Consider the following 13,211-nt stretch of genomic DNA (forward strand, 5'->3'; position numbering starts at 1 on the left):
CTGATGATAGAGCTTCCTTTAGTTTGCCTCCTTCGATCAGTAGTGTGGTGAGACAGAGCTGTAGAACTGCCTTCCCAAACTGACATTGCTGCAGGTTATCTGGGTGGGGCAGAGGAGGGTGGTGCTGAGGTTGTGTGTACATTCGAGTGAAGCCAATTTGGTGCTTCCACTGGTCTGCCCACACAGCCTGGACATCACCACAGATGTGATCTTCTCCAGTCCCCTCCAGGTAAGGTGCTAAGACATCGATGTTGGGAGGGCATTTCCACCGTTCTGCAATACCAAACCAGCTACTGCTGCTTTCAGTCAAAGAGTTTCACAAGCACACATGCAAACTATGGTATGCCATTTTAAGATAGGAGTGGACCACATGGACCACACAGCTCCAAGGATGAATTGGGTAGTGCAAGTGATGAGAGTGAAGGTTGGATGAAATGATTCTATGGTCCATGTGCAGCCCACAGATGGTAGTTTGTCTATGTCTGTTCTAAGAAGTACTGTAGTGGCTGCTGTTGCTGTAGCTACTTCCACTATGTATGTTCAGGTTTCTTTTCTAAGACTATAAAAATGAAATAAGGCCAGATTTAAAATGTCAGTTAGCTGGCAAAGGAATGTGTTGTCCTGTTAAGGCTTGCCTGGGTGTCCAAGAAAAGATGAATGAAGAATAAATGGGTGACTCTTGAGATTGAACAATAGATCCATATCCCATCTCCTACAACATTTCTTCACATCCTTCTCTTACCTAGTTAAGGGAAAGTCACTTTCAGGAACTGTTTCTGGAACATAACCAGAGAGAAAACGGCTTCCCTGACGGAATGTGTTAATGCATTAGGGGTTAATTGTTCCTAAGAGCTCTTGAAACTTTTCAATTTGCATGGTACCTCTAAAGCCTAATTGCACTGTACTGTGCTAATCCGCAGAGGTATAAATAACCCTGAGACTAATAGGAGGGAGCGCAGTCATTTCCACTTACTGCGTACTTTTCAGGGTATTTAAGCCTTGAAAAAAACTTTTTTCCTTGTACCTAACAAGTGCAAATGACACAGTGATTATAGTATAGGCATAATTGCTGCACAATCTGGCTCTGCATAAATAATGTAACGAGCCAACAGAAATCCTCTACTAATGCTGAGAAGTGGCTGCAGTGTTTGAGCAGGGTAAAGGGAGAAAAAATGACAGCAGTGCTGAACTTGGGGCCTTTCGGACAGAGAAAGGAGTGACAGAAAACATTGGATTCAAAATGCAATTCTTCCTTTTCTGTGTGTGTAAGACTTAAAAACTGTGCAAAAATATTTGCTGAAATTAAAGATCAGAACTTTGTGTTTCTAAAATTACCTGGGAATATTCTTCATAGTGAAAGTTGCTCAAATACTGGAAATGTTCGGATAGTGATGCTTGGAAATGTCTGACAAGAGTCATTTTGTCATGCTCAAGGCTTGGCTAGATAGCTCAGTCTTAACCTCAAGGTTGTGGGTTTGCGCCCCATGTTGGATAGAAAGAGTCCTGTATTGCAGGGGGTTGGACTAAATGACCCTAATGGTCCCTTTACACCCCACAAGTCTATGATTCTTCTGTTTGCAGAAGCTGCCCTTAGTAAGTTTTGAAGATTAGAGTGGTTTTGATTAGAGTAACTGGAATGCAGGAAAGAGAACATCTCAACTTTGAAATTGAGCAGAGGTTGAAAAGAATAGGACAGTTCTCGGTAACAGGAGGTGAAAGGAGGTCAGCTAGCAAATCTAGCCAGTCTGGATGATATGTTCATGGCAAATCATTCATACAGATAATACTGTGTATAGCCTGGGCAGCCATGTCTTATTTCATGTCACTGTGTAGCTACTGCAGACCCAGGAGCTGTTAGTGAGAATCAGCAGCTATGCATGTGGAGAGCACAGTTCCTAGGAACCATCTCCCCTGCAAATAAATCCCTTGGGACATTTGGGAAGCATTGTGCAGAGACCAAAACAGCTGTTCCAATTTGCCTGAATGACTTGCAGGATGCAGGACACACAGACTGTCCAGTTGTGTAAGAATTCTTAACAAGACACTGATAGCTTCCAAACTGATTGACCGGGCAAAGTGGGAGTGTTCACTCGTCTGAAACTGCAATCGTTGGGTAACCACAGTAATAAAATGCATGCACTGGAGAGATGTGATAATTGATGTGAGGCCAGTGACACCAGATGTAGTGACTGCAGGGGCAGAGCATGGAGGCCTTCAGGGGAGGCTGCAGTTCTAATATCACAAACTTTCTTGGTGGGATGCTTGAGGAATTTGATTTCTGTGAAATCTGTTGTGAACTGGCTGCTAATGTGTGGATTTGAAAGTAATTGTGCTTAAAATAGGATGGAAGGGACTCATGAATGAAAACATGTGGAATTGACACAGATCAGAAAAAGCATGAGCCATCCACCTATAGCTACTTGTGATAGACAATTCAATGCATAACTTGTGACAAACTGCTGGTAGCAATTGGCAATACCATATTTAATAGGGATTCTATAAAAAAAGGGATGTTCTTAATACTGTAACTTTGAATAAATCTAGTTCGTAAAATTTTATAACCAACTCTCTGGAGCACAGACCTTTTGTTGTTGTTATACTCCCATTACCTTATTTTTGCATTTTCTTTTTTTATTTTAAAAAAGATATTTTATTAGAGTTTTCCAAATTATAACAAGAAAAATGAAAAAGAAAAAAGAAAAATACAAAAAAGAAAAACATGCAAAATAAAAACAGTTAAAAACACATTAATTTTCGTAACATATCTTCCATACACTTATTTTCCCAGACCTCCTCATACCTCCCTTTTTTGTATTCCAGTTCAATTTGTTAGTTCAGCAAATCCTTACCATCAAGTTTTTACCCTATTCTAATCTTTCATTACATTACCTTACTCTATTCTCCTCATTGTCCTATAAAAACCTTAACCTAAATCTTATTTTTAATAACTTCTCTTAACCATTATATTCTTTCCTAATCCCTTAAACTTTTATACCAGAGCCAAACAATTTCATTTCATCCATCCATCCATCCATCTAGTATTCATCAATTATGTAGGATAATCCTAATAACAAAAAAGAAAAAAGAAAAAAGAAAAAGAAAATCTTCATCCAATGTCCCATCCCCCAGGTCCCGGGTTTGTCAGTCCCTTTATCCCATTAAACTGGCACATTAACCTGGTGATCTTATATCCGAGGCTCTTAAATCTCTTCCACGTCCCTTCCACTGTTTTTCTTCATATTTTCTTTTCACTCGTGTGATCTCCAATTTAATAATGCTTTTGCCTCCTTCCAACCAAAAGGTCCCTTTTCCACAGTCCAAACTGAGCTCCATGTAGTACTTAAAAGCATGTTTCAAAGCCCCTCCAGCCTTTGGAATCCCCATATCTCCAAACCTCTCACAGTCCACTACCAGACTTGGAAAGTCCATAAGTCCCTGCTCAGGGGGGTCAATCCAACCCCCCATTTCCAGCCCAATCCAAACTTCTTCTTTCCGAGTCTGATTTCTTCGAAAGCCAGTTGCCAATTCCAAAGATTCATGTTCCTGCAGGGCCGCCACCTCCGTCTGTGGCTCCATTTCTGACTCCCAGGGTTCAGCAGAATCCTCTTCTTTCTTCTGTTTTAACAAGGCACAATCTTGGTATAAATCCTGGGTAAACTCCATACTTTTTTCTACTGCCTGTCCAAGATATGTGCTCGCTTCGGCAGCACATATACTAAAATTGGAACGATACAGAGAAGATTAGCTTATTTTTGCATTTTCACTGCTGAATTTTTCTCTTTCTTCAGCCATTCACACGTGATTGCATGAATAAAGTACTGTGGAAACAAGCAGTCTGCAAATAACACTTCTGCAATTGTAGGAACAATATACTTTCTGCTGCACTCACAGAAAGTAGGGCAAATTCTGTACTTTCTTTGCTCGCATGACACTTTCTCCATATGATCACATATACAGAGATGTGGAGCGATGATGGCTAAGATAACCAGCACCCTCTTCCATGTATCATTTTGCGATCAGAATTCTGCTTTCCCAAAGCCCTGTGTTAGACAGCATAATCTTCTGGTTTGGCTCTCCCTGCTGTGTGTGCCAGCAGCTAAAGTAGCATCGAGGGATGCAACAGGAACATCTAGATTAACAAATTATGATACATACATGCCAATAAAGGGGGAATCTCTCTTTCTGAATATTTGCCAAAACATAATTAAAAAACAAGTGGTATTAGGACATCCTTTTTCTTTACTATGTAGAATATGTTGCGAATGCAGAGAATATGGTTTACTGAGCATGAAAAGCTATACTTTGCCTTTCTATTAAAAAAATGCGGCTAAGGACATCAAAATCCACAATAAAAAACTAATCCACATAAGAAATAAGCCATAACACAATAAAAATAGCTACAAATAAGATAAAAGCATATAAAAATGTCATCCAATTAAAAACATCATTATAGTAAAAACAAAGATTAAAACATAGAGAAGAAACATATCATTTCAGTAGGCAAAGCAGCTGTTTAAATGAAAAGGATTTTCCTTGCTGGTGGAAAGCCATCTAGAAGGGACTAAAAGCCTTTCTTAGAAGGGAGTTCCAAAGCCTGGAGGCAGCCGCTGAGAAGGTCATTTTTCGGCTTTCCATCAAGACAAGACAGGTGTTGGCAGAAAAGGGAGAACGACCTGTCAGCACCTGGGCAGGCTTGCATGGAAGGAAGTGGTCCTTTAGGTAACCTGGTCCCAAGCTATTAACTCTTGCAAAATGCTGCATCAAGGTTCTATTCTGACATTATTGCCATTGGTTCTTACAGCTGGAAAACAACAGTTTTGTTGTTATTACTGCCACAGGGTGGATAAATTGCTCAGTCCTCCTTCTCTTTTTCTTTTTCAGTGATTTAGTGAGGGGCTGATCAGAGTCCAGTCACTGCAGTCTCAACAACTGACACTGTGCTAGTACTTGGCTAGGGTCCTGTCACTCTCCTGAGAGGGAGTGCTTTTATCAAACACCAGCCTTGGAGCCACAATGTACTTTCACAGAAATGGAGGTGCTGACAGGGCTGGGCCCAGGGTGTGTGTTAGGGTCGCCATTTGTACCAGAAAATTCTGGTAATGTCTGGGATTTCGTCTATTTCCCCATTGGAAGCTGAAGATCTGTGCATTAGTGTTGTTGCCTCCTAGACGGTGATTTCGGAAGCCTGCTTACTTCTTGAAATATGGCAACCCTGGTGTGTGTGTGTGTGTGTGTGTGAGAGAGAGAGAGAGAGAGAGAGAGACAGACAGACAGACAGACAGACAGACAGACAGAGAGTAGTCACTGGCATTGAGTACCAGCATCTCTGTTTTTGCTGCCCATTGTAGCCATTTGTGCTGGCACCCACAACACTTTTTTCTCTTTTATTAATATATGAGTACACCTTATATTTTTTAACATATTCTGCCAGAAGGAGGTAGCCAACATGGTGCCATCCAGATGTGAATTTTAGCCCCCATCATTCCCAGTCAACATGGCCGATGATCATGGAAGATGGGACAGGAATTGTAGTCCACAGCACCTGGAGGCACCATGTCGGCTTCTTTGTCTTAGACCAACAGTGTTTAGAAGATCTTCTCCAATCCTTTTAGAGGATGGAACAGGACTGGAAATGTCCCAAAGTATTCTCCAATCTTTCCTGACTTTACAGTAGTTTCTGTATCCAAAGTTCAGACAGAGGTATCCGATGGACCTCTGAGTACAATAGAGAAACTTTAAAAAAATAGGAAGCTGTGCAGATGTATAAAAGAGAACCTAATTCCAGCACCAGACTACACAGGCAGATACATTAATAAAGATCAGGGGACCAGTTAAATCAAAAATAATTAAAAATTGCATTTGAACTATTTTGCTAACAACTTATATAACAACTTGTTATATGGGGGAGGGGCGGAATAGGCAACATGCCTGTTTAAATGCTCTGGGCCATGATCAGGACAGAGTAGGATATCTCCTCACCTTCTTTGCTTGTGACAGGTGTTTATTTTGTTATTAATATTTTATTGATTTTTTAAAAAAGTGCAAACATGCAATTCACAGTACTGGGCACACGCCCTCTCAGCAAATGTACATAAATATCTCATATATTTTGGAAGTTCCCAGTATTGTAAAGAAATGTGGTGAATGGCAACAATTCAGCGTTACACTGTCCCTGCATCTAAAAATCCTCCTCTCTGTAAACTGATCCCTCCTTACTTTGCCCTTTGCCTTTCCCAATGTGTATAAGAGCTTCAGTCAATGAGTACTAAGTTTGGCAAGAAGGGAGAACAGGAAGGAAGACTGGACAAAGGAAGAAAATGCATGGGGAGAGGAGAAAGAGGGTCTGTATCTCAGTGGTAGAGCACCTGACTGGACTGCAAAAGGTTCCAGGTTCAATCATTTCTAGTAAGGGCTGCGGGGGACCACTGTCTGAAATCTTGGAGAGCTGTTGACAATATTCAGTTAGTTAGACCAATGCTTTGACTTGGTATAAGGCAGCTTCTTAAAGAAAGGACCCATCCTAATTTTGGGGTAATTGATAGCTTAAGTTTCTCATCTTAAGGATTGAGAGATTTCAGCTAGGTAGAGCAGTGTTCCCCAACCTTGGGCCTCCAGCTGTTTTTGGACTACAGTTCCCATCATCCCTGACCATTGGTCTTGCTAGCTAGGGATTATGGGAGTTGTAGTCCAAAAACAGCTGGAGGGCCAAGGTTGGGGAACACTGAGGTAGAGGACCCCACTTGAGCTTATGACAAGCCATTCCTAATCCTCCTTCCGGGCCCCTTATGGGGTCCCCCTTACAATGCTGATTGCCCTATGCCATTGAGCCCAAATGAAACAATGGCAATACAATGTTAAGCCTTAACTGAGGGAGAGACGAAACCCCTCCTCTCGAACCACAGTGCCAATTGAAGTTGAGAGAGAGCATGAGAACTTCTGGCCCTGTCAACCTTAACTCAGTTGAGGCTCCAACACAAGGCAGGTTCAGAAGCTCACGAAGAAGAGAAGAAGAAGAGTTTGGATTTGATATCCTGCTTTATCACTATCTGAAGGAGTCTCAAAGCGGCTAACATTCTCCTTTCCCTTCCTCCCCCACAACAAACACTCTGTGAGGTGAGTGGGGCTGAGAGACTTCAGAGAAGTGTGACTAGCCCAAGGTCACCCAGCTGCTGCATGTGGAGGAGCGGAGACGCGAACCCAGTTCCCCAGATTATGAATCTATCGCTCTTAACCACTACACCACACTGGCTCTCACGAGGCAAAATGACCTTGAATCCATGTAACTGAGGCCTCAACCCCTCCTCTCTCTAGTGAGATCCCGTGGGATCACCCCATCCCACGAGATCCTGCAAGAACCCAGCAGGGAGTCAGAACACTATCTCACCACTGCTTCCTAGGCCACATGCCACTGGGCAAAGCCACACTGCACACAATCTCACCTGAAATGGAGCTTTGTATCAGTCTACATAGAAATCAATGAATTCTTGCCATGCTTCTGTGAATTAAGTTTTTAATTAGGTTTACACCACTATTGTGCAGTGTCAGGTTAGGAATGGATTGCCATGGTTCAAATCTCTCACTTGGTCATGAAGCTCACCTTGGACTAGTCACTGCCTCTCAGCCTAACCTACCTCACATGGTTGTGGATTTTTTTTTGTCTTTTGATTAAATGAGAACCATGTATACCACCTTGGTTGCAATAAATGCATACTGTTACTTAATAGATGTGCAGATATTTATTTATACTGTGGGCCACAATTGGGGTATTCTGAATTACAATCCAGCTGCTTTCCATTTTATTTGGCTCCCTCCATTTTTTATATATTTAAGGATGAGTTAGTTGGCCTTATTCTTGTCTTGATGCCAATATACTCGTGTTCCCTCTTGCTCATACTTTCTAAATTCAATACCACTTTCTGCCAAGGTGCTTAAAATTGTAGAGATTTTGCCTCACTGTGCTGGCAAACCTTATAAAACACTGAATCCCAGACATATATTTTTCTCCAAGGTAGAGATTCTAACGCTTATTCATGTTTCTAAATGCAATTATGAAGTTTTGTCTAATCCTTTTTGTATGGAAACGAATCTGGCAGATGGCAGTCATGACAAGATTACATCCCTGAGCAATGCTAGTGCTCTCTTCTTTATTATTAAGCTAACAATGGATATTATGCTGCCATTTTCATGCTCACACAATATAAATTTTCCTCCAGCAAATCTCAGACGTACCTAAAATAGGTAGATTGCTTTCAACCTAGAAGGTGCCTTGACATAAGTTTTGACTGATTTCCATTTTTGGTGTAAGGATTTTGAAGAACCCAAAGTTTCTCCATGGAATTAAAATAGTGTGGCGGTCTGATCTTGTGCAGAAAAGTTTCTGCAACCCTACACTTACATTCATGTCAGCCGGTTGGTATCCTGTGGGGAAGGTGAAGGTGGAGGAAGTGAGAAGATGTGGAAAACTACAAAGGTGTAGGATTAATATTTAATAGTGTCTAGTTCAAGTTTGTTCAAGTATTTGAACAAATATGGAAGGAACTGTAATAGACCTGCTGGGTTTAACTATCACTCTTTTTCAGGGGATCAATTCAATACCCAATAAAAATACTAGTTTAAAAAATATAAAGAAATGAGTTATAGGAGAATAGCCCTTGATAAATCTCTGAGAAGACCAGCGTGTTGGTCTAGATGGGACATTGGCCTGATCCAACAGGGTCTTCTTAAGTGAAATATTTTCTCCTCATTTCCTTTGGACTTTAAGAGAAGAACTGGTGTAATTCTTCCCCTGAAGCAGAGTGGTGCCTGCAACGCATTGGGATTGTCATGTTTTATACCTGTGTGGTCTCTCTCTCTCTCTCTCTCTCTCTCTCTCTCTCTCTCTCTCTCTCTCTCATATGATTGGGTGTGTCAATGGGTTTTGACCTTGACATATCAAATGTGTTAACCCTTTTAAAATTTCATGTTGGAATGGATCATGGAGAGAGAAATCCAGTACCCCATCAATAATTTGCCACCCACAGGACATTTTCCAATTGCTTCATGACGCGCACTCTAATGCTTCATGCTGGATTATGTTGATTTATTTTGTGTGTATGCTTTATTTTACATTTTAAAAAACAACCAATGGCAAAGTTGCAAACATGTACTGCGATTTGGAGAATGATTTCTCACATTAAATCACATTATCTGAAGAAGATCATTGTGGGATTGAAATGCATCAGGACAAATGATTTTCCAAGTAGTATTACCGTAAGACTTTTTACACCGCTGGAGTGGGGTGCATAGGGTTGTTAGCCCAGTGGCTGGTTGTTTCTGTCTCTAGGGAGGACAGAGTAGGAACAGTCACAGGAAATGAGAACTATAGTCATGGTTGAAACCAGTACAAATAATGCATATTTTCTTAGCGTCCAAATCAGGAAAAGAATTTAAGATGCTGCAGAAGATGGTAAACTGTTATCTACCAGGTATTAGAACAGGCTTCATCAACCTCGGCCCTCCAGATGTTTTTGGCCTACAACTCCCATGATCCCTAGTTAGCAGGACCAGTGGTTAGATGATGGGAATTGTAGTCTCAAAACATCTGGAGGGCCGAGTTTGAGGAAGTCTGGATTAGAAGGATCTGATCAGTATTTGATGCTGGGTTGTTGTTTTTTTGTCAGTCCTCAATGACGCATAATTGGTTACTCCCCCCCCCCATTTGCATTGTGTTTCCTTTGCATTGAAATGAGTGGTGTAGATAGTAGAACATAACAGTAATGTAACTAATTGCATAAAATTCTGCCACAGCAGCAGAATGGAAGCAATTCTGCATGTGATGAACATGGGTTGGAACGTAAATGGGACCCTTCTCACATCCTTAGATAGAAGCTGTGAATTTGTTGTGGAACCTGAACACCCACAAGAACACTTCTGTAAAGAAGATCAAAGTTGTTGTTTTTTTTTTTTTAAAAAAAAATCCACACGCATTTTTTCCTTCCTTAGGAGTAAAAAAAAAGTTGATGTCAAATATATAACTGTTAAGATGCCACCTCTTCTAGCAAACCATAATGGCATTATAGCATCAGGCAGAGTAATGCAGGCAAGGCACAGAAGTCTGATATAGAAATATAGCAATTTAAAAAAATCTATCTGCATTTTATAAAGGGTTATAGATTTGAACTTCACCATTGGTCTCTGCCCTTTATTAAAATACCTTCACTGTCAAGTCACATGAAAGTCTTTCAGAGTTTCACAGGTCAAACTCCCAGGTGGTCCATTTGTTTTGTCATCTAATTGCTCTATTGATGACCTTTCTGCGGGTCAGCAGCTTTATACGATGCAGATCTCTCTTTTTTTTTGGATTTATTAATTCTTTTTTGTTTTGCCAAGAAAGCTCTGAGACTAATTGCCGAGACTTCCCAGAAGATATTAGTTTACAAATTTTAATGACACTCATGATTTATTAATGCACTTCCCTTGCATCTGCTCATCTCTATTCTTGGTGGAATTCCTGCTGAATCCAAGTGAATTAATAAAAACAAAACTGCAGATTGTAATGGTGTTTTAGCTTGGCTGTTAATTAAAAGCTTTCTGCCCCTATTCACTCTTTATTTCCTTTTTTCTCCTCCCCTCCCCACCTTCAAATGCACTAGTCTCTAAAGACCAGGCAAGCATGAACTAGCAAAGCAGGTTCTACACCGGGATCAAAATCAATATTATTGTGTTTTCCGAGCTTTCCACCCATACCTAAAACAAAATGTTGAAGATGTTGCTTTGTACATGATTAATTTGCATGGGTTGTCACTGTCATTGGAAGTGTAATGTAGCATGGAATTACCCAGTTGTACATGTGCAATTCGTAGCTGCAGGCATGATGTTATGTTCTGAGATACTTGGAAAATATGTCATGTGTAATCCCTTTTCCTATACTAAATAAAAGAATAAGGAATATTCTTAATCTAAATGAAATTGATGGCCTGACCTATCCAATAGTATAGACTTTGAGCCTACAAATCCTTTGAGCCCAAGTGTGGGTGTCCATTTCCATGGCAGCTTAATGCTTGCGGGTGAAGCCACCCAACGCCCACCAATCTGAAACAGAACCTTGGTCTACATTCAGAGGACCATTTGGTAAAGTCAGAAGAAATGAGACTTATGGTGAGAACTATGAAATCAATAGGTCACCTTGTGCAGTGCCAGATTTACGTATAAGCTAAACATGCTATAGCTGAGGGCACCACTCTCTTGGGGCCCCCCAAAAATTTAAAGGAAAAAAACCCACTGGGTGTACATCTCCAAAATAGAAGATAAAAAACAAATAAAATAAAACCTACGTACAGCAAACAGTGTTTGTGTTGCGTAGGCTCCTATGATGTAAGTAATGGGCCCTGCCTGCTAGCCTGCTCCCTAAAATATCACTGGTTTGCTCATTTCTATATATAGGGTGCAAATGGCTTTAGATACCTGTTAGGTCCATAAATTACCATATAGCATATATTCAACACAAAAACAGCAACAATTTGTTGTTGACATAGGTCAGCTGGACATATAAAGGGCCCCATTATCTTCAGTAGCTTAGGGCCTCATCAAACTTAAACCCGGCCCTGACCTTGCACTCAGAGATATCTCTCTCCCAACACCCTGTTTTCCTAATACAGCTGCATAACATTTGCATAAATAATTGTGCAACTGTTTGTTTCGCTTTTGAAAGTTGATAACTGTGAGTGGAAGAGTGTTGGGGATGTGTTTAAATGTGTAAGGGCAGTGGTTGGTGGATATGGGTGGGTATGGGGAAGGTGAGGAATAAATCAAGAAGTGTTGTGTTTTCTCTTGAGTCTTAACTACCAAATTCAGGCTCCAACAGGTGGGGTAAACTATTTATTCATAAGGTTCTGTACAATTCTTTGGCAGGGCTCTTAACACAGACATATATGGTAATCTAGGGGATGGAAAGAAGGGAGGGTCTGGAGATATATGTTTTACAAACGCAACAGTGAACAGTTTGCCATGCCTGAATACATGAATGGGAAGTGTGTATACACGTAAGAGGATATGGGAGGTGTGCAGGGAGATGTGCCCAAAGAAGTAGGGTAGAATACTTCTAGAAATCTGCCTCCTTGGCTTATGAAAAGTAGCAAGACTGAATTCAGGAGTTGCTTTGCAGCCAAGAACATGATGCTGTAGTAGATCCTCTGAGTATTGCTACAGTTGCTATCTCAGCAAAGGTGCATCTGTTAGTAGGACCCCTCCATTCCATCTGCTTTCTGTCATTTGCAGCAGTAATTCTATTGCTTTCATTAATGAGCATTTAATATGTCTTGGGCTGTCTCATAAGACTTTTTAAATTTTGCCTACATTGAAAATCAGAAAACCTTGTTCAAAACAGTGAGGTTTGATTGATCGGTTTTGGCTCTGCCTTTAGCCCTCTGATTTGTTAAGATTGCTTTCCCTGCATGGCTCTGTTTTACTCAGTTGTTCCTCATACACATATGTAATATGTATCTCTTTTTAGCAGTATCGGCTATGGCAGTTCCAAACCTTCTTTGGTACTTTGTAAAATTGTCCAATTTGGCTTGGGCCAATTTAGAGGCAGCTGAATTTGGAGGTCAGAGTCTGCTTTGTTCCTCCTACCCCATTCACTATAGGGAATTAAAAAAAACACCATATATTTAACCTTCTTCTGTTTGACAGAAGTGGATGAAATTTGTAAGCTTAGTGGTCAATTTAGACCAGGGGTCAGCAACCTTTTTCAGCCGTGGGCCGGTCCACCATCCCTCAGACCATGTGGTGGGCCTGACTATACTTTGGGGGAGGGGAAAATGAACGAATTCCTATGCCCCACAAATAACCCAGAGATGCATTTTAAATAAAAACACACATTCTACTCATGTAAAAACACGCTGATTCCCGGACCGTCTGTGGGCCGGATTGAGAAGGCGATTGGGCTGCATCCAGCCCCCAGGCCTTAGTTTGCCTACCCCTGATTTAGACTGAATAAAGCTTGTCAAATTACAGGTAAATTAGTCAAAGGACTTTTGTTCTAGACACCCCCCTTCAAATTTCAAAAGGATATATTTTTGTAAACATATAAATATACTCTATATTTAAATTGAAGTCATGGTATCTTTTGAGTATTGGGTCTTGCAAATTTCAGAAGGAAAGATGAAGTGGTCTTCCTGCAATGGCAGCCATTAGAGTTTTAGAATGGGAGCCACTTAATCTCCAATACTATT

General features: G+C 40.8%; 1 protein-coding gene across 1 annotated transcript in view; it reads left to right on the top strand.

Moving 5' to 3' along the window:
- Positions 1–13,211, top strand: part of SORCS3 (sortilin related VPS10 domain containing receptor 3) — a 403,927-nt gene that overhangs the window by 144,207 nt on the left and 246,509 nt on the right. The gene's annotated exons all lie outside the window — the stretch shown is intronic.

The sequence above is a fragment of the Podarcis bocagei genome, assembly GCF_964188305.1.
Source record: "Podarcis bocagei genome assembly, chromosome: 4".
NCBI classification, from domain to species: domain Eukaryota; kingdom Metazoa; phylum Chordata; class Lepidosauria; order Squamata; family Lacertidae; genus Podarcis; species Podarcis bocagei.